Source organism: Dasypus novemcinctus, chromosome 21 (assembly GCF_030445035.2).
Source record: "Dasypus novemcinctus isolate mDasNov1 chromosome 21, mDasNov1.1.hap2, whole genome shotgun sequence".
Taxonomy (NCBI): Eukaryota; Metazoa; Chordata; class Mammalia; order Cingulata; family Dasypodidae; genus Dasypus; species Dasypus novemcinctus.
The window spans coordinates 5,197,329-5,202,769 of NC_080693.1; the positions used below are offsets into that span (position 1 = coordinate 5,197,329).

At 46.0% G+C, this 5,441-nt stretch overlaps 1 pseudogene; it reads left to right on the plus strand.

The window, feature by feature from the left end:
• Nucleotides 1-3,187: 3,187 nt before the first annotated feature.
• LOC139437238 (HUWE1-associated protein modifying stress responses 1 pseudogene) lies at nt 3,188-5,441 on the plus strand (annotated as a pseudogene).

A 5,441-nucleotide genomic window follows, 5' to 3' on the forward strand; every position in this document is an offset into this window, starting at 1 on the left:
TCCTTGTTTGTACTTGCTATTGTAATATATAATAGTAATCACTCCATCTCCCCTTGTTTGAATCCATGAAAACCCTGAACTCCTTAGGTTTTGGGTTGATAGACCACCCTATCTTCTTGCTTTGCCACTTAGCAACAAACTTTCTCTCTTTAAAATTTGTCACTGGAGTGATTGGGCAGAGAACCCTCCACTTTTTGCTCAGTAATACTTTGGCAGCTCTAGTGAGACCAAGGGTCCCTAAGGAAAAAGGAATCTGCCCAAGGTTCTGGAGCCCCAGCAGGACAGGTGAGCACCTAGCCTTTTGCAGCTGCTAGACCCCGTTGGTTTAAAACCTCAGCTGTTGGAATTTTCTTGCCTTGCTGGCACTCCAGGCCCCTCACCACTTTAACATTTCAAAGGCAGAAATTTTCCAGTTCCAGATCTGGGCATCTAACTAGTAGACGTGGATTGGGGAGTTTGGATGGAGGTTTGAGTCTCCTGGGCCTGGGTTTGAGGCCCTGGGCCCTGCTTCCAGAACAATCCCTCTTGCTTTGACCTCTACACCTTCCTAGTTTCTGAGTACCATTCTTCCATCCAGGGTTTGAGGCCCTGGTCTGAGTCTGTCTGTTGAGTATATTCCTGAAGAAATAAGTAATCCAGCAATTAAGTGGTATTTAGTAAAATTAAGTGTTTAATGTCCAATTGTTAACTGATGTGTTGTTGAGATCATGCATATTCAGACATATTTGTCTGAATTTATTTGTCTCTGTACTTATTTATCTCTCTGAAAAGTCAGTATTAATGGGAAAATTTAAAAACTTACCTGTAAAGACTGTTTCGAGAAATGTCCTCCCAGATTCAATCCCAAAGAACCCAATGAAGCCTTTATTTAGCTCCTCCTGTTTATTCCCCTTTGCTGAGCCTGAGAATGGAAATAACCACCCCACCCCACACCTGTCAGGGTACTCAGTTCAGACAGGGCTGCTCTCTAAAACCAGAGCTGAGCCACCGCAAAATTTCTACCCCTCTACGAACTGCCTACAGGAATAAACGAACAGGGAGGCCCCAAAGAACGTATATATGTGCACATTTCAGGAAAGAAGGACACTGGAAAAATGATTGCCCTCCCATCCCCTGGTAACCACCGCCCCCCACAGAAGAAAACTGGGTGGCAATTGGCAGAGCCCAGGAATGAAGAAAACACCACTTCCCTCAGCCTTCCACCTGGAGCCTCAGGTGACAAGATTAAATGTAAACCCTCAGATCCTATAGGAGGAATATACGTGGTAGAGAGCTTAACTGCAGGTCATACCAGGAAAGAGCAAAAAATGGTGGTTCACCTTAGTGACTTTTATGTGTTCTGTGTTTCTGTTTGTGTGTGTGTGTGTTTCTATTTGCGTCTGTCTGTTTGTATATATTTTCACATCTCCAGATGGTAATGCCAAAGTAACAAACAAAATTCTTAAAAGAGCTCTATTCAAATTGCTTTAAAAAATTAAGTGCTTGTATATAAACTAGTACTCCTGGGGTCCCCAAAATTAGGAAAGTCAAGCTTTAGAAGCTCTTTTTAACTCCTCCTGCCATCTTACCATTTAAACTTAAAAGCCAGAATACTCAGACCTTTACTAATTAATGAACAGGAAGGTCATGCCAAAATCTAGATAGACAAAACTACTTGGACAAAAAAATGGAAGAAAAATAAAAAATCCCTGAAACAGAAAACAGCAGCACCCGATCCGAGGGCTCTTTGTCCCCTAAGGAAGCCAGTGCCTTTGGGGTAACTCCTCAGTCAGGCTGCCTGAGTCACAATCTTCTCATCTTCTGAATCTCTGGCTCCAGGGCTTTCCCAGCAGAGGCAGCTCAGGGGGAAGGGCAGGGCCCAAAATGATGGAGATGGTGTGGGTTTAAGTTAGAGTGCTCTCTACGGGGGTTTGGGGAGATAATCACAAGGAAAATGTTATGGAATAAGCCATGTTTTGCCTGGTTTATTCTGCAGAGTGGGTTCCTGGATTGCTGTAGAGTTCTGAGGGAATTCCCACCTTGAGACTATTATTCTTTTCATTATTAAAACATGGGGATGGAAGTGGCTGTGGCTCAAGCAGTTGAGCTCCCGTTTACCACATGGAGTACCTGGGTCTCATCCCCAGGACCTCCTGGTGAAAAATAGAAAAGAGTCCCAGACCTGCACGGAGAGGCACAGGCCCCCAAGAGGTGTGGTGACACACCAAAAGAACAATGACACAACCAGATAGCCAAAAAACAAAAACCATGGGGAGCAGATGTGGCTCGAGAGACTGAGAGCCTGCTTCCCACAGGTGAGGTCCTGGATTCGATCCCTTGACCCGGTACCTCACTTAAAAAAAAAGAAGAAAGAAAAACATGTGTAGCCTCGGGGATAATTAAATAAAATCGACTTGCCAGGTATGGTGAGGTATGGGAGCCCTGTGTGATATTATGTATGCTTGTTTTATATTCACAACTTTTGCTATACACTTATTTATTATGTATGTTCATGTATGAATGATATACATCAATTTTTTTAATGGAAAAAAAATTTGTAATCTAATTGCCAGACTTCACTAAGTAAAGCTCCTTGAGAGCTGTAAAAATGGTTTTCCTGGATTATGCTTTGGGCAAAATGCTAAGAACAATTGTAGCATATTCTTCAAAGATCGTATGCTTTTGAGGTTGTTCATTTTAGAATGTTATGGAAACAAGGAGGTTTTTAACCTGTGGAAGAAGAGAAAAAACATTTCTTACATAAACCATCATTGTTTCCATTTTAATCTACTTGGGTATGTTCTCCCTATGTTTATATGGGGACTAATAAAATAAGCTAGCATTATGTCTATTAGATCTTTAAGATGAAAAATGTAAGTTTGTGTTTAATGAGTTTATTTTGGCAAATGTTATTTTAAAATGATCATATTTTGTAGGATGTATGAAAGCAATTCAGAGATCTTTTTTGGTAACTGAAAGCGTGCAGGTGTATCAAGCCTGCAGCATGTGCTTTGTTAAAGGAAAGAGTGTAGCTTTGTCCTGAAGTGGAATCACTGGCTTTCACAGAACGAGTGGTACCAATATGTAGGACAAGACCTGAGCGGACATGGAAAGTCGCAGAGGGCTTGCAGAAGGGAATTTTGTTTGCCATAGTTTCAGGGCGTGTGTTTTCCTAAGGCAAATGCCTAGTTTTATGAAAGGTAGGAACATGCAGGCTGATCTGAATGGATACGGAAAGTCACAGAGGGTTTGTGAGTGTGAATTGTGTGTGTCACAGTCAACGCTAATTAAAATTTAATAAACTGATGATACTTTTTAACCTTAAAAAAGGTTTCGTATCAAACTGAGTGTTCATACAAAACTGGAGTTTGGTTTTCTCTCTGTTAAAATAATGACATTTTCTTGGATTATTAGTCTGCTCTTAATGAAAGTTTATAAAAAGTTTTCTTAATTATCTGAGTATTCTGTCCAGAAGACCAAGATTCCATATCATACCAGAGTATGCTCGTGGTCTTGCTCATCTCCTCTGGGAGGCATCAGGAACCGAACCCTGGACGGCCATGTGGTAGGCAGGAGCTCAACTGCTTGAACTACATCCATTTCCCAGAACTTCATCTTCATCAAAAAGGGACTTTTAAAGAGAAGCAAAGCAAGTCTGTTAAGCTATGTTCTATCTGTTGATTAATGTAACCCTGGTAAAGGTGTAAAGGTAAATGAAACAAAGCTTCTGCGGATGGTCTGTGCCCAATCACCTCAATATAAATTAATCATCACATGATTTTTATTTCTAAAAATAGTTTCATTTAAAGATGCTCCTAAGGGAATTAGGGCCTAGACTGTAAGCTCTTATAACAGTCACCTTTACCCTGGGACTTTGTTATTTCTAAGTTCCGAGATGCTCTGCTCTTTCTCTGTAACCTAGTAGCTCCCTGGAACTTTAGGTGTCTGATGACATCTGAGACTCAGAGCTGAAGTTCTCCAGCTCTAAAGGTGCTGAGAAGCAGCAGTAACTGAAAAAGGCCACCCCACGCAGCAAGTGTTAAAGAAGCTAAAGAGAGGATCAGACTTCAGCCAAAAGGGGATGGGACTGATCTAGTTAAAGACTAAGGTGGATCATAATCCAAAGTAAAAAGTAATGCTATCTGTATTTTTAACCTATAATACTTATGAGGACCAAAAAAGGAGAAATTAATTTTGTCAAAAAATTTTTTTTGAGTCTTATGGGTGGGCTCGGCGGTCGGCGCCCTGGGGGGGCGGTAGGAGGTGCCGGCGGGCGAGGCGGGCGAGGCGAGCGGCGGCGGTCCCCCGGTCGCGGCGTCCCCCAGCGGGGTTCCGGGGGTGGGGAGGCCCGGGGCGGGGCTCGCAGGCCCCCGGGGTGCAGGAGGCTGGGCCGCCGCGAGGAGCCGCCGCCGGCCGCTGGGCCCCGCCGCCGGGCCGCTCGACGACGACGCTCCCGCGGGGCCCCGCCTGAGGAGGCCGCGGAGGAGGGAGGCGCGGCGGGAGGAGGGCGAGGCCGAGGTCCGGGAGCACGACCCGAGCACTGGTTCTCCGAGTGGTGGGCAGCGCCTGGCCGAGGCCGCGCAGGCCGAGCAGCTGCCCCCGAGCTGCAGGAGGCGGCGGCCGCGCAGCCCGAGCACAAGCCGCGGGAGCTGCGGCGCCTCTGCCAGAACCCGGCCACCGCCGCGGCCCGGCTCCACAAAGCCCGAGCGTGTCACAGCCAGGACTTGCTCTCCGGGTCCCCTTCCAAAATGCAGCCACCGCCGTCACCAGTCTCTGCAAAGAAAGCGTGGATACCCGTCAGCGAAGTTTTGATATTGGAATTCAGATTGGCTATCAGCGTCGCAGTAAGGATGTGTTGGCTTGGGTTAAAAAACGCAGAAGAACTGTACGTAGAGAAGATTTGATCAGCTTCCTGTGTGGAAAAGCTCCTCCACCTGGGAACTCTAGAGCTCCCCCAGGACTGACTGTAGTGCCCCCTAACGGAGCACTTCAGCGGAAGCTAGCTCATCTGCAGAGGCTGGTTTGCAGCCCTTCCGGGAAGCCGCGGCTCTGCACGGGCTTAGTGGTGCGATGGCCAGCATAGCGCGCTCGAGTCCCCAGGCTCTCCTCCACGGGTAAGCAGCGGATCGAATGCTCGTCGTCGGAGAAGTGGACTCCACGATGTCGATGTGAACACTTTCACATCAGAAGAAACGGCACTCCACTTGGACAATGGTGGAGCTAGAAAGCGTACCTCAGCCCAATGGGGCGATGTCTTTACAGACTCAACAACCCATAAACGCAACAGAATGATCAAAACTGCAAACATTTTCACACCCACCATGCTGCTTGAAAGCCACTTGATCCTCAACACATACTATTATTGCAAAGGAAACTTGAGGCCATCCTCCCTTGTTCACTGTTTAAGACAAGTGAATTCTATAGTGGTTGCCATAAAAGGAATTTCTAGGTATTTGCAGTAG